Source organism: Dendropsophus ebraccatus, chromosome 11 (assembly GCF_027789765.1).
Source record: "Dendropsophus ebraccatus isolate aDenEbr1 chromosome 11, aDenEbr1.pat, whole genome shotgun sequence".
NCBI classification, from domain to species: domain Eukaryota; kingdom Metazoa; phylum Chordata; class Amphibia; order Anura; family Hylidae; genus Dendropsophus; species Dendropsophus ebraccatus.
In genome coordinates, this window is record NC_091464.1 from 13,628,341 (window position 1) to 13,650,934 (window position 22,594).

General features: G+C 45.1%; 1 protein-coding gene and 2 non-coding genes across 3 annotated transcripts in view; 2 read left to right on the forward strand and 1 right to left on the reverse strand.

The window, feature by feature from the left end:
• The first annotated feature begins 221 nt into the window (after positions 1 to 221).
• Positions 222 to 294, forward strand: TRNAK-UUU (transfer RNA lysine (anticodon UUU)). The gene has a single exon. It is a non-coding gene; the product is annotated as a tRNA-Lys (tRNA).
• Positions 295 to 507: 213 nt separating this feature from the next.
• Positions 508 to 580, reverse strand: TRNAK-UUU (transfer RNA lysine (anticodon UUU)). The gene has a single exon. It is a non-coding gene; the product is annotated as a tRNA-Lys (tRNA).
• A 6,431-nt stretch (positions 581 to 7,011) lies between these two features.
• Positions 7,012 to 22,594, forward strand: part of PIK3C2B (phosphatidylinositol-4-phosphate 3-kinase catalytic subunit type 2 beta) — an 89,682-nt gene continuing 74,099 nt past the window's right edge. Inside the window, exon 1 of the mRNA XM_069944655.1 lies at positions 7,012 to 7,100. The gene's annotated coding sequence lies outside the window, so the exon portion shown is untranslated. The remainder of the gene's footprint in view (positions 7,101 to 22,594) is intronic.

A 22,594-nucleotide genomic window follows, 5' to 3' on the forward strand; every position in this document is an offset into this window, starting at 1 on the left:
GTTCTGCGCATGCCCGGGCCTGTGAAGACGTCAGAGCCGCGTGACGCTACAGAAAAGACCGCCCAATGCCTCGCTAACGTATATTAGTATATAATAAGAGTATGCTCCCGGGGTTAGCGCGCCGTGGCAGACGCCTGTCGCATCTATACTGGGACGGATGACATCCAGCTTGATCAGGACACATAGTTTAATATGTAAAAATGTAGGTGGTTGAGCAACGAGCCCGGATAGCTCAGTCGGTAGAGCATCAGACTTTTAATCTGAGGGTCCAGGGTTCAAGTCCCTGTTCGGGCGGCTCGTTGAATTTTTTTTTTCCCGATCTTATAATGTATGTGGGTGATCCTGTGTGTGACTCATTTTATATCACAGTACACAGGATTGTGTGTGAGTCAGTGTATGTGTCAGAACTATGTTGTACACCGTGTATCAAGGTGGTATATACTGAGCTATGGTTCGCATAGTCATAGTAACATCAGAGATGGGGGAAAAAAAAAAGAGACAGAGTGCCGCCCGAACAGGGACTTGAACCCTGGACCCTCAGATTAAAAGTCTGATGCTCTACCGACTGAGCTATCCGGGCACTCATAGGAGCTAGTGAGGATTTTCCCAGGGTAGTGTGTGACAGGACTGGGGTATGGGTGCAGTGTGAGGCTTTATATGCGTCTCCATTCACTGCAGATAACGCTAAGCAGGGTGGGCTATTGCACCATGAACACCAACGAATCCCATTGATGTTAATGGGGTCCATCAGCTTTCTGGCTGGTTTCCATTCATGAAGCAGGATTTGAGCCGACAAAAAATACTTATCTTCAAAGAAAACAGCAATCGACATAATCTGTAACTGGATTATCACTGTGCTCGGCTTGGCACTGTATCAGTGATCGCAATTTACATCAACCTGATTCTTAATGGTGCTCTGTCCCCACATAAAGTCCCCTGGGTATATTCCACATAAAGATAATAAAGGAGGACCTCACCAACTCTTCTTAGAAGTACGGTCCTCTGCACAAAACCACCCACCACACCAGGCGGTCTACTGCACAAAACCACCTACCACACCAGGCGGTCCACTGCACAAAACCACCCACCACACCAGGCGGTCCACTGCACAAAACCACCCACCACACCAGGCGGTCCTCTGCACAAAACCACCCACCACACCAGGCGGTCCACTGCACAAAACCACCCTCCACACCAGGCGGTCCTCTGCACAAAACCACCCTCCACACCAGGCGGTCCACTGCACAAAACCATCCACCACACCAGGCGGTCCACTGAACAAAACCACCTACCACACCAGGCGGTCCACTGCACAAAACCATCCACCACACCAGGCGGTCCTCTGCACAAAACCATCCACCACACCAGGCGGTCCACTGAACAAAACCACCTACCACACCAGGCGGTCCACTGCACAAAACCATCCACCACACCAGGCGGTCCTCTGCACAAAACCACCCTCCACACCAGGCGGTCCACTGCTCAAAACCACCCACCACACCAGGCGGTCCTCTGCACAAAACCATCCACCACACCAGGCGGTCCTCTGCACAAAACCACCCTCCACACCAGGCGGTCCTCTGCACAAAACCATCCACCACACCAGGCGGTCCACTGAACAAAACCATCCACCACACCAGGCGGTCCACTGCACAAAACCACCTACCACACCAGGCGGTCCACTGCACACAACCATCCACCACACCAGGCGGTCCACTGAACAAAACCATCCACCACACCAGGCGGTCCACTGAACAAAACCACCTACCACACCAGGCGGTCCACTGCACAAAACCACCCACCACACCAGGCGGTCCACTGCTCAAAACCACCCACCACACCAGGCGGTCCTCTGCACAAAACCACCCTCCACACCAGGCGGTCCTCTGCACAAAACCATCCACCACACCAGGCGGTCCACTGAACAAAACCACCTACCACACCAGGCGGTCCACTGCACAAAACCACCCACCACACCAGGCGGTCCACTGCACAAAACCACCCACCACACCAGGCGGTCCACTGCACAAAACCACCCACCACACCAGGCGGTCCACTGCACAAAACCACCCTCCACACCAGGCGGTCCACTGCACAAAACCACCTGCCACACCAGGCGGTCCACTGCACAAAACCACCTACCACACCAGGCGGTCCACTGCACAAAACCACCTACCACACCAGGCGGTCCACTGCACAAAACCATCCACCACACCAGGCGGTCCACTGCACAAAACCACCCTCCACACCAGGCGGTCCTCTGCACAAAACCACCCACCACACCAGGCGGTCCACTACACAAAACAACCCGCCACACCAGGCGGTCCACTGCACAAAACCACCCGCCACACCAGGTGGTCCACTACACAAAACCACCCGCCACACCAGGCGGTCCACTGTACAAAACCACCCGCCACACCAGGCGGTCCACTACACCAAACGTCTCACTACACGAAACGGCTCACTAGAAGAAATGGTCCACTAAACTAAAGGGCCCACTGCACGAAACGTCTTAGTACACGAAATGGCCCACTACACGAAATGGCTGACTACACAAAACAAATACTGCCTGCAGCGTTTATATGTCCGCTCAGGCCCTGCTACCTAAAAGGCTTATCCAGAAAGCAGAAGGTCCTAGCTGTTCTGCTCTCTGGGTCTCTGCTTCCGTCCCCTGGAGATACCTGCAGAGAGGGGGATGGGTGCTTGCTGCGGGCCATGTTACCTTATGTTACCAATGTCACGGCAACATCAGTCAGCTATTGGACATTGCATGCGGGAAAAACAAACAAAATGCAAGATGCCAGAGGGGGAACTGGAGCGCCAGAGAGCAAAACAGGTATAACCAGAGTTACATAAACAACATAGCTCATGGGCTTCGTGTTTGCACAAATCCCATTAAAGTTAGTGGGAGCTCCGCAAATTGCACCAGATGCGGCTGTTTTTGGCTTGTCCACGACCTCCTGCATCTTTAGCCTTTCCTCAATAGCATAATTCACCCCGAGGTCCCACTCAATGTCCTGTCACTCATGGACTGTGCAATCCAGACAGGACCAGCAACCACACAAGCTCTCTAATGAGACAATCTGATTGACAAACAAAAAGCCAATGGCTCCTCCACCTGTCAATATCTCTTGTGGCCACAGGCAACGCTATGACCAGAGTCAGGCCTATTTTCCACTTTGCTCTTGCCCTTGAGTGAAGTCACTCAAGCACTTGCAAAGTAGAGAGTAAGAAGAGGTGCCAGAGGACTGCACAGGTGAGGATAGCTACATGGGGGAGGATAGCTACATGTGAGATACTATGTACTGGGGGTCTACCTGCACAGAGAGGCCTAAGCACAGCATAGGAACACAGAGGAACCTAACTAGTATATAGTGGCACAGAGAACCTAACTACTATATATTGGCATAGAGAGACCTAGATATTATATAGTGGCACAGAGGGGCCTAACTACAATATAGTGGCACAGAGAGACCTAGGTACTATATAGTGGCACAGAAGGGTCTAACTACTATACAGTGTCACAGAGGGACCTAACTACTATATAGTGGCACAAAGAAGCCTAGCTACTAAACAGTGGCACAGAGGGACCTAACTACTATATAGTGGCACAGAGGGATCTAACTACTATATAGTGGCACAGAGGGACCTAACTACTATATAGTGGCACAGAGAGACCAAGGTACTATATAGTGGCACAGAAGGGTCTAACTACTATACAGTGTCACAGAGGGACCTAACTACTATATAGTGGCACAAAGAGGCCTAGCTACTAAACAGTGGCACAGAGGGACCTAACTACTATATAGTGGCACAGAGGGATCTAACTACTATATAGTGGCACAGAGGGATCTAACTACTATACAGTGGCATAGAGGGACCTAACTACTGTATAGTGGTACAGAGGGACCTAACTACTATATAGTGGCACAGAGGGACCTAACTACTAAATAATGGTACAGAGGGACCTAACTAGTATATAGTGGCAAAGCGGGACATAACTACTATATAGTGGGACGTAGTGGCCTAACCACTATATAGTGGCACAGAGGGATATAACTACTATATAGTGGCACAGAGAGGCCTAACTACTATATAGTGGCACAGAGGGACCTAACTACTAAATAATGGTACAGAGGGACCTAACTAGTATTTAGTGGCAAAGAGGGACATAACTACTATATAGTGGGACGTAGTGGCCTAATTACTATATTGTGGCACAGAGGGATATAACTAATATATAGTGGCACAGAGAGGCCTAACTACTATATAGTGGGACGTAGTGGCCTAACTACTATATAGTGGCACAGAGGGATATAACTAATATATAGTGGCACAGAGAGGCCTAACTACTATATAGTGGCACAGGGGGACATAACTACTATATAGTGGCACAGAGGGACATAACTACTATATAGTGGGACGTAGTGGCCTAACTACTATATAGTGGCACAGAGGGATATAACTACTATATAGTGGCACAGAGAGGCCTAACTACTATATAGTGGCACAGAGGGACCTAACTACTAAATAATGGTACAGAGGGACCTAACTAGTATTTAGTGGCAAAGAGGGACATAACTACTATATAGTGGGACGTAGTGGCCTAATTACTATATTGTGGCACAGAGGGATATAACTAATATATAGTGGCACAGAGAGGCCTAACTACTATATAGTGGCATAGGGGGACATAACTACTATATAGTGGCACAGAGGGACATAACTACCATATAGTGGCACAAAGAGGCCTAGCTACTGTATAGTGGCACAAAGAGGCCTAGCTAGTGCATAGTGGCACAGAGGGATCTAACTACTATATAGTGTAGCAGTCGATCCAGGCCTTCAAACTTTCGGTTATTATACTCAGAACTTATTGAGGATTGCTCCCCAATGAGAATAGCCCTCTTTCCTCAGTAGCTAATTCATAGCACAACTTCCCCTTTTTTAAAGTATGAACAGTATTAGACAGAAGCTAACCATTAGTTGTGTCCCCCAGTCTGGGGTACTTGAATCTCGAATAACTCCAGGTAAGTGATAAAGCTCGAGACACTTGCACCCTGTAAGCCACTACTGACTATTGCTAGCTCTGTTTCGATGCTATCAGCTAACATGAGTGGAGCGATTTTGTATATGCTCACTATCTCTCCCTGGCCTCCTGTCTTGGCCGGCCTGTTCTGTGACCAATCGGTGCAGAGACCCCCAGACTTTCTTCTGTAAGTATTCTGTAGTGTCGTTATTATTATGCCCAGTAGGTGGCAGCATCACATAGTGCTGCTGATGCTGGTGATGCTGCTCCCTGCTAGAATAGCCAGGGAGCGGTGGTCACAAGGGGCTGCAACAGATGGTACAGTGCAATGCTAGCTGGGTGCAGTAGTGCGTAATATATGTCACAAGGTAGGTGGGTGATGCTGGTGTAGTATCCCTAGTAGGCTGTTTGAGTGATGCAAGGTGCAGGTGATGACCTCTAAAAAACAGGATTCAGTGAGAACACTGTAAACTTTACTGACCATGTTACAGTCTCATACAGCTCAGCGTAGATACAGCTTTTACACTTGAAAGTAAGAATATTTGGTCACTGTCCCTTTAAGGTCACTGCAAGTAGCAGGGTAACTGGAAACGTGGACTGGTACAGTACGATACTAGAGCTAGGTGGGCCGCTATGGGTTACCGATCTACTCGGAGGGAACTGCAGTTAGATCAGATAGATATGGAAAGGGATGGTGGTCTGATGTACAGCAGCAGCCATATGTGCACAGGAGGCTGCAGGGGTCCCAGCGGTAGCAGAGAACGTAGAAAAATGGTGGAAGATCCGGCGCACCAAGACCTGCATAAAAAGCTAAAACCAAACTTTTATTGCATTTCCAGGTGTAAAATCCTTGGGTGCAGAATATACATGAGCGAACCCCGAGTATGTTTGGGTCCTTCCAAACCCGCACTCTCGCCATTTGATTACCAATGGCTGAAGAAGTTAGATGCAGCCCTAGAGAGTCCTGGAAAACATGGATAGAGCCTATGGTAGCTTCCGTATAAGAATATATACAGTACATGGGGAGACCCTGCTCCTCACTGATGCCACTCAGCGGAAATTAAAGAGGTTGTCCAGGCAAAACTAACTAGTCTCCGCGCCACAGGATAGGGGGCAAGTAAGAGATTGTGGGTCGTCCGATCTCTGTACCCCAAGACGATCTCCATATCGGCCCCCAGCTCCTTTGTTATGAATACAGCCGGGGGTACTGCACGTGACCCGCAGCTCTATTCATTCCTATGGAGCCGCGGGAGAGAGGTGAGTACAGCGCTGGGCTCTTTTTGGCGGCTCCATAGAAATGAAGGTTGGAGGTCACGTGCTGTACCCCTGGCTGTATTCATAACACAGAAGGTGGGGGCTAATATGGAGATCGGCGGGGGAGTACAGAGGTCGGACACCCCACAATCTCTTACTTACACAGCAGTACATACTTACCTAGTGTGTTGCTGCTGTGATCCGGCATCCTGCTCTTTGGCTCTCCCGTCCAGGTCCTGTGTCTTCACATCCTGCTGGAGGTCTGAAGGAGGCGTAGCAATGCTAGGGAATGCTATTGGCTGTTCAGGCATGATGGGAATTGTAGTTTTGTAGATGAAGCGCCTCAGATTGACACTCATACTGTGTCTGATCACTGCCCAGTATAAAGTACAAATTACATTGTAAATACTGAAAGCTCTTATCTCCACCTAGTGGCCATAGCTGGAGCTACAGCTTATTATAGAGTTATTGTTTTGGGGGAGATTAAGCATCCATTTCCTTAAAAGAGTAGAGATTAGGAATACTGAATAATTCTTAATATCCACTTGTTTAGAGACTGAGAAGTAAGTACTGTAGTAGTGTCCTGTCCTGCACCCCATCACTACAATGGCTGTAGGCAGCTGCAGTACTGCACGCGTCCACTAGGTGGCGCCCGCCTCTTCAGTGTCCCATTGTCTGCCGTGTTAATCAGTGTGCTGCTCCCAGCCTGCTGCGCGTTCACACTCACACACACTCAGCCTCAGCTCACAAGGATTTCCTACGGATCTCCCCCCGATCTCTCCCGAGGATTGCACCAGGCTACTGGACGAGGAAGCAGGTGAGATGGGAGCGGAAAACGGAACCGGGGGCCGCCGTGCGATGCGGCTGTGTGGAGCCGGTGCGGGGTAACCCGTGCGCTGCCGGGGCTGCAGGGGTGCGGTGCGGTCAGCAGCTGCTGTGTAAGGTGCATGGCTGCAGGGGGGGGGGATGCTGCATCTATGGGTGGCTAGGGATACAGGGTGGTGTGGTGGATGTGACCCCTGCAGCCTCTGATACACTGTAACTACTGTATATACAACATGGCATCTCTGGGGTATGTGGTGTAAGAAGGGGGGTAGTAGCATATATTAGGATATATATGGGGGTAGTAGCATGTAGTAGGATATATATGGGGGTAGTAGCATGTAGTAGGATATATATGGGGGTAGTAGGATATATATGGGGGTAGTAGGATATATATGGGGGTAGTAGGATATATATGGGGGTAGTAGGATGTATTAGGATATATATGGGGGTAGTAGCATATATTAGGATATATATGGGGGGGTAGTAGGATATATATGGAGGTAGTAGGATATATATGGGGGTAGTAGCATATATTAGGATATATATGGGGGTAGTAGCATATATTAGGATATATATGGGGGTAGTAGCATATATTAGGATATATATGGGGGTAGTAGGATATATTAGGATATATATGGGGGGTAGTAGGATATATTAGGATATATATGGAGGTAGTAGCATATATTAGGATATATATGGAGGTAGTAGCATATATTAGGATATATATGGGGGGTAGTAGGATATATACAGCACAGTAGCTGCTCTGATTTACCCCAGTGCTGGTATCTGGGACCGTCCGCAGTGTCTGGGGACATAGCAACAGTGGACAACAGTGTGGAGCTCCCTGGGCATCTGGGGGGTTGGAGTCCTGACAAAGAAGCTGGGGATCTCTCTCCGGGCTGGAAGCGTGCAGCTGATCCGGATCGCAGGGTTTGCTATGGTAATAGATGAGTTTTAGGGTCTGTTCACACTGAGGAACTTCAAGCTGCATCCGCTCTTCATTTCATTCGTATTCCTCTTGAAATTCCGCCTGTAAAATATGTAAATTTCCTGCTGTGCTCTGTTGTTCACACATCGGAGTTTACATGTGGAAGGTTCTGCCGCGGATCCGCTTTCCACCCAAAGAACTGAAGCCTTAATTCTTTGGGCGGATTCCGCTAGAGAAATCCCATAGAAGTCATTGGGGCTTTGAATTTCGTCTTTCTCCTCGAATTCCGCGCCAATTCCGCCAGAGCTGATGAAGAGGAAATTTTAAGCAGAAAACTTTCCTCTTCTATCCCTCGCTATTCCTCAGTGTGAATGTTGTGCGCTAAAGCTGCCCGCCGTCATGCAGTGAGTACTCTGAATACATGGGGTCTAAGCCAAACACCAGGAGAAAAGCTTCAATGTGGGAGTATTAAAGCTGGATTAGCTAATAATAATAGTAATAATAACAATAAGGCGGGAGTAACTAATAGTAATAATAATAAGGCTGGAGTAACTAATAGTAATAATAATAAGGCTGGAGTAACTAATAGTAATAATAATAAGGCTGGAGTAACTAATAGTAATAATAATAAGGCTGGAGTAACTAATAGTAATAATAATAAGGCGGGAGTAACTAATAGTAATAATAATAAGGCGGGAGTAACTAATAGTAATAATATTAAGGCTGGAGTAACTAATAGTAATAATGATAAGGCTGGAGTAACTAATAGTAATAATAGTAATAATAATAAGGCTGGAGTAACTAATAGTAATAATAGTAATAATAATAAGGCTGGAGTAACTAATAGTAATAATAATAATAAGGCTGGAGTAACTAATAGTAATAATAATAATAAGGCTGGAGTAACTAATAGTAATAATAATAATAAGGCTGGAGTAACTAATAGTAATAATAATAATAATAATAATAAGGCTGGAGTAACTAATAGTAATAATAATAATAATAAGGCTGGAGTAACTAATAGTAATAATAATAGGGCTGGAGTAACTAATAGTATTAATAATAATAAGGCTGGAGTAACTAATAGTAATAATAATAATAATAAGGCTGGAGTAACTAATAGTAATAATAGTAATAAGGCTGGAGTAACTAATAGTAATAATAATAGGGCTGGAGTAACTAATAGTAAAAATAATAATAATAAGGCTGGAGTAACTAATAGTAATAATGATAAGGCTGGAGTAACTAATAGTAATAATAATAATAATAAGGCTGGAGTAACTAATAGTAATAATAATAATAATAAGGCTGGAGTAACTAATAGTAATAATGATAAGGCTGGAGTAACTAATAGTAATAATAATAATAATAAGGCTGGAGTAACTAATAGTAATAATAATAGGGCTGGAGTAACTAATAATAATAAGGCTGGAGTAACTAATAGTAATAATAATAAGGCTGGAGTAACTAATAGTAATAATGATAAGGCTGGAGTAACTAATAGTAATAATAATAAGGCTGGAGTAACTAATAGTAATAGTAATAATAATAAGGCTGGAGTAACTAATAGTAATAATAATAAGGCTGGAGTAACTAATAGTAATAGTAATAATAATAAGGCTGGAGTAACTAATAGTAATAATAATAAGGCTGGAGTAACTAATAGTAATAATAATAAGGCTGGAGTAACTAATAGTAATAATAATAATAAGGCTGGAGTAACTAATAGTAATAATAATAAGGCTGGAGTAACTAATAGTAATAGTAATAATAATAAGGCTGGAGTAACTAATAGTAATAATAATAAGGCTGGAGTAACTAATAGTAATAATAATAGTAACAAGGCTGGAGTAACTAATAGTAATAATAATAAGGCTGGAGTAACTAATAGTAATAATAATAAGGCTGGAGTAACTAATAGTAATAATGATAAGGCTGGAGTAACTAATAGTAATAATGACAAGGCTGGAGTAACTAATAGTAATAATAACAAGGCTGGAGTAACTAATAGTAATAATAATAAGGCTGGAGTAACTAATAGTAATAATAATAAGGCGGGAGTAACTAATAGTAATAGTAATAATAACAAGGCTGGAGTAACTAATAGTAATAATAATAAGGCTGGAGTAACTAATAGTAATAATAATAAGGCTGGAGTAACTAATAGTAATAATAATAATAGTAATAATAATAAGGCTGGTGTAACTAATAGTAATAATAATAATAGTAATAAGGCTGGAGTAACTAATAGTAATAATAATAATAAGGCTGGAGTAACTAATAGTAATAATAGTAATAAGGCTAGAGTAACTAATAATAATAAGGCTGGAGTAACTAATAGTAATAATAATAAGGCTGGAGTAACTAATAGTAATAATAATAAGGCTGGAGTAACTAATAGTAATAATAATAAGGCTGGAGTAACTAATAGTAATAATAATAGTAATAAGGCTGGAGTAACTAATAATAATAAGGCTGGAGTAACTAATAATAAGGCTGGAGTAACTAATAGTAAAAATAATAAGGCTGGAGTAACTAATAGTAATAATAGTAATAAGGCTGGAGTAACTAATAGTAATAATAAGGCTGGAGTAACTAATAGTAATAATAGTAATAAGGCTGGAGTAACTAATAGTAATAATAAGGCTGGAGTAACTAATAGTAATATTAATAAGGCTGGAGTAACTAATAGTAATAATAGTAATAAGGCTGGAGTAACTAATAGTAATAATGATAATAAGGCTGGAGTAACTAATAGTAATAATAAGGCTGGAGTAACTAGGCTGGAGTAACTAATAATAAGGCTGGAGTAACTAATAATAAGGCTGGAGTAACTAATAGTAATAATAGTAATAGTAATAAGGCTGGAGTAACTAATAGTAATAATAATAATAAGGCTGGAGTAACTAATAGTAATAATAATAAGGCTGGAGTAACTTGTGGCCTCACAGTATTAGACTATGTTCACACGTATGATTTGTATAAATCGCAATTTGCAACAACGGCCTTGATTTATGCGAAACATATGTCTAATTGAAATGAATAGAATCCCGGCCGGAGTGTATACATATATACATACACATAGTATGCTCCAGCCGGGATTCCATCCGGCCACACGAAAAACTAACATGTCAGTTTTCTGCGGCCATTATTCTCCGGCCGCACGCTCCATTGTGTGCAATGGTGAATTGGGATGCGGGTTCCCACGGGTGCGCTCGCATCCGAATTCACCAGAAGTGAAGATCATCCGGCCGACACTGCGCTACTGGTCGGGATAATCTTCAGTAACACTGACCAGTAACAGTTACTGCTGGTTTACCGTATTTTCCGGTGTATAAGACGACTTTATAACCCCGAAAAATCTTCTCAGAAGTCGGGGATCGTCTTATACGCTGCATATGGTCTCCCCATACGGTGGGGGGCCACGATGGTCATCGTATGGGGCGACCATTATTAAAACAAAAAAACCTTTTAACTCCCAGCCTCCCTACTGACGTACACTACCTGCGCCGGAGACGGAGATCGCTGAACCTCTCCTGGGCAGCCAAGCGTCTCATTGGAGAGGCTTGGAGATGCTCGGCTGCCGGCAGAGCTTTGGGAGAATGAGAGAGGCTTCGGGAACTTTCGGCGCCTCTCTCATTCTCTCGAAGCCGAGCATCTCTGAGCCTCTCAGATGAGACGCTTGGCTGCCGGGGAGAGGTTCGGCAATCTCCGGTGCACTGCTTGTGCCATGAACGGTACGGGAGGCCGGGAACAGGTCCTAGGTGAATTAAATGTTTTGTTCAGGCAGGGGTTCCGGCGTATAAGGCGAACCCCTGACAATCTTCTTAAAAGGCAGGGGTCGTCTTATACGCCCAGTCGCCTTACACGCCTGAAAATACGGTAGATGTCCCAGCAATACAAAACTGAACCTGTTCGGTTTTACCAAAGCCAAGCGTGCGCCATTTGATTCCGTGCGGCTGCAGAAGTTGGATGCAGACCCCAGGCACCCCTGGTAGCAGCAGTAAGTGGTGTGTCCTGTATGAGAAGTGTGTATGATGCCAGGATCACATGTGGCACCTAAGGTCTGTAGTATCTAGCTGCTCCTGCGAGGACCACTGGAAGCTGCGGAGGGCTCCAGCTCACAGATATGCTTCCTACTGTGTGGGATCCTAAAGGGGGTCTCCAGCGAAAATCTTTTTCTTTCAAATCAGGTTTCAGAAAGTTATATAGATTTGTTATAGATTGGTAATTTACTTCAATTTTAAAATCTCAAGTCTTCATGTACTTATCAGCTGCTGTATGTCCTGCAGGAAGTCTGACTCTCTGCTCTCTGCTGCCACCGCTGTCCATGTCAGGAACTGTCCAGAGCAGCAGCAAATCCCCATATAAATCCTCTCCTGCTCTGTGCAGTTCCTGACATGGACAGAGGTGGCAGCAGAGAGCACTGTGTCAGACTGGAAAGAATACACCACTTCCTGCAGCACATACAGCAGCTGATAAGTACTGGAAGACTGGAGACTTTAAGTAGAAGTAAATTACAAATCTATGTAACTTTCTGACACCAGTTGGTTGGAAAGAAATAGATTTTCACGGGAATTCCCCTCTAATATGCTGCCAGAAGACTTGTACACTGTAGGGTCTAATGCTGGCCATTGAGATAACCATTGGATGACATGACCCCATTGGATTCCGCAGACAGTCTTGTAACTCTTCCCCAATGGCAGATGTTGGGGGTATGGGAGGGATGTTGGCGAGAATATCTGGCAGCGGCTTATAATATACGAATATACATGCAGGTTTGGCAGCGCTCACACGTTCCCGGAGCAGCCAAGGGAAATAGCTGTTGGCTGAACAAGCATCATGCCGACAGCATCAAGTGTATGGACGGCCATAGTTGTGTCTTGTCATCTAGAGAGGGGGGGTCATCTCTGTAACATGGGATCTCAGTCATCTAGTCATCTTTATCTTGTGTCAGAAAGTTATACAGGTTTGTCATTTACTTCTGTTTAAAAATCTCCAGTCTTCCAGTACTTATCAGCTGCTGAATGTCCTGCAGGAAGTGGTGTATCCTTTCCAATTAGACACATTGCTCTCTGCTGCCTTTGGCTGTCCAGGCATGATGGGAGTTGTAGTTTTGCAACAGTTATAGAACCAAGGTTCCCTACCCCTGAGCTAGAGGGTCGCAGTTTGGCATCCCTGAAAAATTGCATTCTATGCACTGCATTGAACTCTATGGGGAACAACGGACGTTGTTCACACACTGTATTAAAGAACGGCCCTTGTTCCCCCTACGGCTGCACAAATAATTGACATGTCAATTATTTACAGCCGCTAATGCAGAAACAACAGCCGTTGTTCCCCCACTGTCCACACAGTGTGTGGCCGTTCTGATGGCAGTACATTGCATGGACTTCAATGGTTAAAGGGGTTGTTTACCAACATTTTTTTTTCTTTCAATTCAAGTGGTGTCAGAAAGTGCCAGAGATTTGTAATGTACTTCTTTTAAAAAATCTCCTGTCTTAAAAATTCCAGTACTTATTAGCTGCTGTATGTCCTGCAGGAAGTGATGTATTCTTTCCAGTCTTTCACGTCAGGAACTGTCCAGAGCAGGAGAGGTTTTCTATGGGGATTTGCTGCTGCTCTGGACAGTTCCTGAGATGGACAGAGGTGGCAGCAGAGGAGCACTGTGTCAGACTGGAAAGAATATACCACTTCCTGCAGAGCATACAGCAGCTGAATGTTTCCCATGTGTAATGTAGTATATGTCCGATATCCCTGGTGGATGTGACCATGATGCTCCGGCATCATCCAGCACCTCACATTGAGCTGTCATCTGGAATTAGCTGGTTGCTTAATATGGGAGTTGTTACTAAACACTCTTTCATTTCCTTAGTATAGATGACTGCAATAGGTGTATTGGGAGGGGAGAAGAGTATTGGGAGTACTTTTTTTTTACAAAGAGTTGATTGGCCATTTAAAGGGGAATAATCAGCAGGTTAGACGACTCCTGCTGGTAGCCCCCTATAGTGCACGGAGCACTGAGGAGTAAGATCTGTCTCTTACCTTCCTCCTCTGCGCGGTTCCCATGCTATTTGTAGTGTAATCCTGGTCTGATAAAGCTGTTTGGAGCACTGGGGGCGGGGCTACCATGTCCAGAGCTCCAATCTGGCCCGCTCCACTGATAATCATTAGAAGGGATGGCGGCCAGGGGTGAATCGGTGTGCTGGGTGTTTTAGCCCCGCCTCCAGTGCCCCAACCTTACCGGACATAGGATTACACTACAAAAAGCACGGGAATGGCACCGAGGATGAAGGTAGGAGACATATCCATCATATATCATCATTAGCGCCCTGTGCACTATAGGGACATATCAGCTGGTTAGTCGTCTAACCTGCTGATAGTTCCCTTTAAAGGGGTAGTGCGGCGCTAAACAATTGTTCACAAAATAACACACATTACAAAGTTATACAACTTTGTAATGTATGTTATGTAAGTGAATTGCCCCTTTCCCCGTGTTTCCCCCCCCCCCCCACGCTAGACCCGAAAGTGTGATGCAGTATACTCACTGCATCTCGTGTCGACCCCCGTCCGCCATCTTGTGACAATGACGTCATCTTTGGGAGGCCGGACGAACCGCTCCATCCGTCCCTCATGCCGCCCCCCCCTCTGCCGTGTCATCAGCAGCTCAGCCACGATTGGCTGAGCATAACTGAGCTCAGCCAATCAAGGCTGAGCACAGTTATGACGCGGCGGGGGGGGGGGGCGGATGGAGTGGTTCGGTCGGCCTCCCGAAGATGACGTTATTGTCCCCAAGATGGCGGACGGGGGTCGACACGAGATGCAATGAGTATAATGCACCACATTTCCGGCTCTGGCGTGGGTGGGGGGGAAACACGGGGAAGGGGGCCATTCACTAATATAACATACATTACAAAGTTGTTTAACTTTGTAATGTGTGTTATTTTGTGAATAATTGTTTAGCGCCGCACTACCCCTTTAAACTCTGTCTACGGTAACTGAGACCTGTAAGTTCTGTTGAGGATGTGAATGTCTTTTGCTTTCAATTAGCCAAAGTGCAGGCCACTAATGGTAGAGAGATGAGCCCTTCTCTAGTCCACTCATTCATGGCTGAAGAAGTTGGATGGAAAACATGGATACGGCTATGCTTTGTCTGTCCAGGCATGATGAGAGTTGTAGTTTTACAACAGCTGGAGGGCCGGAGGTTCCCCATCCCTGCTATAGACCTACATCAGCATTACATTACACGTCTGTGGACTGCAGATAAACCATGTACAGATGTCATGAAGGAACCAGCAGAATTCATAATTAAAATGTTGGTGTGAGTGTTAAAGAAAACAACATACAGCCTTAAAGGGTTACTCCAGCAGAAATGTATTTTTTTCAAATCAGCTGGTGTTAGGAAGTTATAAAGAATGATAATTTACTTCTTTTTAAAAATCTCAAGTCTTCCAGTACTGTATGTCCAGCAGGAAGTGGTCAGACTGCAAAGAATACACCACATACATCAGCTAGTAAGGACTGGAAGACTGGAGAATTTTAAGTAGAAGTGTATGTAACTTTCTGGTACAAGTTGATTTGTGTTTTTTTTCCCACCAGAGTACCCCTTTAAATTTGTGCACACAAGGGGAGATGCTTACTAAATTCACAAGGGAAGTCGTACACATGAAGTGGATGCTATAAATCTCATGGATTAGAGAAAGTGTCTCTTCTTTGGAGGGATTAGCAGAACACCTAGGCGTAGGAGTGCGGCCATGGTGGGGTTACTCCGGTGTGCAGCCTTCTGGCAGCCGGTGACAGCTGACGTGCTGGGTGTATCTAGTGCTGTAACCTATCATAAGCTGTCCTCATGAATCCGGCAATACCTGTTTACTTCCAGATCTATTTACCTAAGGTGAGTTTCTGGTTATGTCAGGTAGCTCTGGGGATATCTGTATATGGCAGATAGCAGCGGGCAGACACATAGGGGGAGATTTATCAAACATGGTGTAAAGTGAAACTGGCGCAGTTGCCCCTAGCAACCAATCAGATTCCACCTTTCATTTTCCAAAGAGTCTGTGAGGTATGAAAGATGGAATCTGATTGGTTGCTAGGGGCAACTGAGCCAGTTTCACTTTACACCATGTTTGATAAATCTCCCCCATTGATTGTTTTTAATTTACGATACCAACAAACTATACAAGAACAATGTTTCAGGGGCCCGTATCTACCTGCACAAACCCGAGACCCCTTGGTGGTTGGAGCATTGCACATGTATGAGAATAACGGCACCTCTCACATTCAGTTCTTGGATGTTCATTGGGATCTGTTGGCTGGAAACTTTTGTTAAACGGATACTCCAGATGATTTTTCTTCTTTTCTTTCAAATCAACTGGTGTCAGAAAGTTATACAAATTTGTAATTTACTTCTATTTGGAAATCTCCAGTCTGCCAGTACTTATCAGCTGCTGTATGTCCTGCAGGAAGTGATGTGTTCTTTCCGGTCTGACACAGTGCTCTCTGCTGCCACCTCAGGAACTGTCCAGAGCAGGAGAGGTTTTCTATAGGGATTTGCTATCCTTTGGACAGTTCCTGACATGGACAGAGGTGGCAGCAGAGAGCACTGTGTCAGACTGGAAAGAATACACTACTTCCTGCAGGACATACAGCAGCTGATAAATACTGGAAATTATTAAATAGATTTAAATTACAAATCTACACTATATAGCTTTCTGTCACCAATTGTTCAGGCATGATGGGAATTGTAGTTTTGCAACAGCTTGAGAGACAAAAATGTCCCTATCCCTGATGTAATACATGGAGGAAGGGGGTCTCATGTTGGGGAACCCCCTTTATTATATGGCATTCATATGCCTTTATAGAATATATGGATAACTCATTATGCTTATGATGCAAGGAACAGAAGTAGAGCATACTCAGGTCTGATCATTCGTAGTTTGATTACCGGTGGCTGAAGAAGATGGATACAGCCCTAGGGAGTCCTGGAGACCATGGATACAGCCATAGGCCTTAGGCTGTATCCATGTTTCTTGGACACCCTGGGGCTGCATCCATCTTCTTCAGCCACCGGTAATCAAACCCCGAATGATCGGACCTGAGTATGCTCCAGTTGTAAAACCTATTGAATTCCAGGTTATCATGTGTCCAAGGCAGGTGGGAAAATGAAATGCATATGACTGGCGGCCATGTATACAAAGCAGACTGTGAGAGTTCAGCGGTGGCTAATGAGATGCCTGGTCAAAGGTCACCCTTACTGATACGGAGGCTAGGTGTCATTTGCATGATCATTGATGGGAAAATTCATGTTACTTTTTATTAGGAGGAAGATCAAATAAAACCAATCTATTTCCTTCTCTTTCTGCTATATATCCCGGGCTGCATATTGTGTCGTGCTCTTTAGTTGACAGATATAGTGGGGCACAGTCCTAGCCTGAAAGGGGTTATCCAGCGCTACAAAAACATGGCCACTTTCCCCCTACTGTTGTCTCCAGTTCAGGTGCGGTTTGCAATTAAAGGAGTTATCCAGCGCTGGATAACCCTTTTAAGCTCCATTTACTTCAATGGAACTGAGTTTTGAAACCCCTCCCAAACTGGAGACAAGAGTAGGGGGAAAGTGGCCATGTTCTTGTAGTGCTGGATAACCCCTTTAAGCCCCTATTACACAGGGCAACTTAAGGAGCAAACGAGAACTGTCAGCACTCATTTGCTCCTTTTCCCCTGCGAGCTGCTGCTGCGGCAGCAAGCAGGTGAGTACAGGGGGGGGGGGGGGGGGGCGCTAGATCGTCCGGGTAGCCCATAGAGGATAGCGGCGCTCCTGTTACGCCGGTGAAAGGGGGCATAATGGAAACCTTTATATATGGTACAGGACTAAATCAGGTTCAAGAGGGAAGAAACTGAACTCTAGAACCAGAGGACAAAGTGAGGGGTTACTGGGGGGAAGATCAGAAGCAACACGAGTAACTATTACTGTACTGAGGTGGTTGGTAAATCTACAATAGCAGAATGTAAACCTGCCTGGTATATACATATATCTATCCTGAGATAATAAGAAGGGAAATACTAATAGGGCTGACTAGATGGAGCGGGGGGGGGGGGGGGTCATCTCTGCTGACAATCTTCTATGTTTCTATGTCTTTGGGGTCTTGTCCCGCAATAATGAGCAACAGTCTTGAGCAGCGACCCCTCCTCTATGATATACAGAGAATCCTCCATGCCGGGTGTTACCTGCGGCTATAGGTTGTGGTTTCCGGCTCGTGTGTCAGCCCTTCCCCCTCAGTTATTAGCTCTCCTATTCATATTAATGGCATCTTTTCCCAATGCAATGTCTGTTATATTATGCTGCTGCGGCTAATAATAGCTGTAATGTTGGTTTTATGTGTGGCTTTAAGCTAATGTGTCTATGAAGTATTAACCTAGATGATGGAGCTCGTGGCAAGTTGTCAGTAGAATTTCCTGTTAGCGGATCTCCCAGGGGGAATGAGGAGTGCGGTGTTTTATCTTATTTCGTACTACACAGTCATTTAGGTTTGTACTATATACATAGCCTTATTTGTAGATTTCTTTTTCTTTTTTTTTTTTTTTTTTTTAGTCTTCAGACCAGGTTCTTACTTTGCGGCAGCTGCATGCAAACATACTACACTCATATGCAAAGACCACTGGCCATACAATTTATTAAAGGGGTACTCTAGTGATTTTTCTTTTTCTTTTTAAATCTACTGGTGTCAGAAAGTTACATTAATGTGTAAATTACTTCTATATAACTATCTCCAGTCTTCCAGTACTTATCAGCTGCTGTATGTCCTGCAGGAAGTGGTGTATTTTTTCCAGTCTGACACAGTGCTCTCTGCTGCCCCCTTTGTCCATGTCAGGAACTGTCCAGAGCAGGAGAGGTTTTCTATGGGGATTTGCTGCTGCTCTGGACAGTTCCTGACATGGACAGAGGTGGCAGCAGAGAGCACTGTGTCAAACTGGAAAGAATACACCACTTTCTGCAGGACATACAACAGCTGATAAGTACTGGAAGACTGGAGATTTTTAAATAGAAGTTAATTACAAATCTATATAACTTTCTGACACCAGTTGATTTGAAAGAAATAGATTTTTGCTGGAGTACCCCTTTAATAATACCACAGTTTTGTCACTAAAGTCATGTGGTCATTGGCCACTGCATGTGGGTGTGGTTTTGTCTGCATGCATAAGCACAGATTTTTCCCTCATTATAGTAGCGGCACTCACCAACCTTCTGACTCTTTTATCTTTATTCCAACACAATTACAGATCCGGCAGATGAGGCAGAATACAGGCGGCAGGCACGTTCCTGGTTGCGGACTTTGATATTGTTTAGCTGAGCACTACCTGTCCTAAATCGCCTACACAAGCGTGTCCATCTATAACCATCTCTGCAGTGAGGGGTGCTGTACTGGCATCTACTGAGCTTGTAAAAGTGAATGTGTGTACAAAGCTTAAAGGGGTGTTAACCAAAAACATTTCTCTTTTAAATCAACTGGTACCAGAAAGTGCATGAGGTTTGTAATTTACTTCTATTAAAATATCTCCAGTCTTCCAGTACTTATCTGCTGCTGTATGTCCTGCAGGAAGTGGTGTATTCTTTCCAGTCTGACACAGTGCTCTCTGCTGCCACCTCTGTCCATGTCAGGAACTGTCCAAAACAGCAACAAATCCCCATAGAAATCCTCTCCAGGCTGGAAAGAATACACCTCCTTCTGCAGGGCATACAGCAACTGATAAGAACTGGAAGACTGGAGAATTTTTTATAATAGAAGTAAATTACAAATCTCTGACACCAGTTAATTTTCAATACTTTTTTGTGAACTACCCCTTTAAAGGTAGACTGTGGACTTCCCCAATACGCAAACAATGCTCCTACAAAGAAGGCCGACTCAGATCGATAAAAAAAACCAATAACTGTTTATTTTTATTAAGTTTCCTCAAACAATAAAACCATTGTCTATAAAAGACTCACAGCAGGATAAACCCTGTAGGATAAGCCACAATGACTACAAATCACAGAGTAGTAGTGTCCGGACACGAGCACAGATAGGGGGAGCAGAAGGGAAACAGGTAAATTGTAATTATTACAAGCAAAATAAGAGTAATAAATGGGGTGCATCAGCCGCCAGTATTCCCTACGCCTCTCCTGTACGGCATAGTCCCTCAGTTACCGCTCTATAAACAGTAGTTAAAGGAAAAGTCCCATCAAAGTGAAAATCTACGACAGGCAAAAAATGTACTTTTCCTTGTGGCCGTAACACCACAGTGACCTGCAGCTCTTCTACCTGCAGCATCACATACCGAGTAATTGCTCGCTCAGCCAATCAGTGACTGGGGCGGGACATCAGCAGCATGGCCCTGTCAGTAAGGCGTGGCGCATGTTCCTGCAGTTCCCCCACTCCCAGCAGTGTATCAGAGATGCTGCCCGTGTGGTGGTGGTGGGTTACAGGCCTTCCACGTCTGTGTTCCATGTGAATGCAGCCTAAGGGTCCTCTTACATGGACGGATGTGCAATTAATTGTCAAGTTCAGCGTTTGCTTACAGATAAGTGCTGCCCTTTTTTGGGGGGATTATTGGGTGAATGAGCGTTCCTAGGAAAGCTTGTTAGCCATACAGCTTGTGTAAAAGGGTCTTAGAGGGTTTCTCCAGGATAAGCTGGCAGCTGTGGCAGAGTGGGGCAGGGAAGTATATAGCACTGTTCTTCCTCCGCAGCTCCGGCAGCATCAGTGATTCTGATTTTATCCTGGATAACCCCTTTAAGTAGTCACTCCTGTCTCTGTTAGGCCTCGTCCACACAGCCACCATTAAGGGTGCCTTCACACGTACTGGATCCGCAGCGGATTTCAAGCTGCGAGTTTACTGCGAAATCTGCTGCGAATCCTGATAGCGTCACTTCAGTGGGGTTACATACCCGCAGCAGAGTTTTCATTCCGCTGACATTATGTAACCTGTTACCTTTAACCCCCCGCAGCATACATTACCTGTTCGGCGCAGCTTCTGCATGTGAGGCACCAGACTCCCGTCAGTCCCACTTAGGGCCCTATTCCACAGGACGATTAACGTTCAGAACGAATCGATAATCGTTTGAATAGCAGTTAACGATTAAACAACGAGTGAGAAATCGTTGATCGCTTAATAAGACCTGGACCTATTTTTATCGTTGGTCGCTTGCAAATCGTTCACATGGAATAAGACGTCGTTCAGTCGTTTGCAGTAGCGACGAACGCAATAGCGACGACAAAACAACCGCAAGAACGATCATAAGTATCGATCATCCTTCCGTGTAAATGGGTGAACGATTTCAGGATGTTCGCAATAGCGGTCATTTGAGATTGTTTATCGTTAACGATTATGCGAACGATAATCGTCCCGTGGAATAGGGCCCTTAGCCAATCGGTGCTGCCGCACACTGATGGGGACTGATGGGAGCCTTACATGCAGCCTCTGCGCAGGTAATGTATGCTGCGGGCTACGGGGGGTTAGAGGGGCTGGGCTTCATACTCGCAGCCAAATTCAAATTCCGCTGCAGGTATGTAATCCCTTGAACTCCACACTACCAGGATCCGCAGCAAATTATACTGCAAACTCGCAGCGTCAAATCCGCTGTGAATCCGGTACGTGTGAAGCTATCCTAAAGTAGTAGTCTGGGCAGAGCTCTTTTTTCTTTAGGGGCAGGCAGGGGAGGATAAATGAAATAACCTGCTCTCACCACTCCTGCTCCAGGACCTCGCTATGACCGCTGACTGGCCGAGCAGACCTGATGCTTTACGACCCGGGACCAGAAAACGTTGGGGGACCCAGAGACTGAACCGGCTGTATGCGGCCACAAGCGCTGGAGCCGGGGAGGTGGGAGCATGTTATTTCTTGTATCCTTCTCTTCCCCAATGAAAAAGAGGTCTGCCCGGACTTGTCCTTTAAAGGGGTACTCTCACTTAGTAAAGTTGTTATAAATCTTATATAACACAAAAGTAAGAAAGTTCGCAAATGCTTTTAATTAGCAAGATTGCTTCCTTTCACCCTGTGCCCTGTCCCTGTGGCTGACAGCTCCATGTCTGGGGTGATGTCCCCGGGGGCCGGGCCCTAGGGAAGCACGCGTCAGCTGGTCAGTATTCTCAGCCGGCTTCCACAGATCACAGACTGCTCCAGGGCTTGCGGGGGGAAATACGTCTAAGTACAGACTGTTGAGAGCACATTAAAGTCTATGGGCCAATGCACACTACTGGGAATGCCTTGGTCCGTGCATTTGCCCAGGCTCCATAGACTTTATCCCCTTCATCGGTGCACGGCCGGGCACTATGGGCTCGCACACTGATGTAACCATCAGCCAGTAGTCATCTGTGTAGCAGGACTGGGATTCTTCTCCCCATTGCGTGTGTCACATGAGATGTACTAGTCATTTGACAACTATCATGTGCTTCCAGTTTAAAAAACAAAGTCAGCTAAAATTATTGGTGAACTATTCAAGAAGCTCGGAGTCACTTATACACTGTGTATAAAAGTCTAAAGAGAGAGCCTTCTAGACGCCTTTTTATGCTTTGTTACTGCAT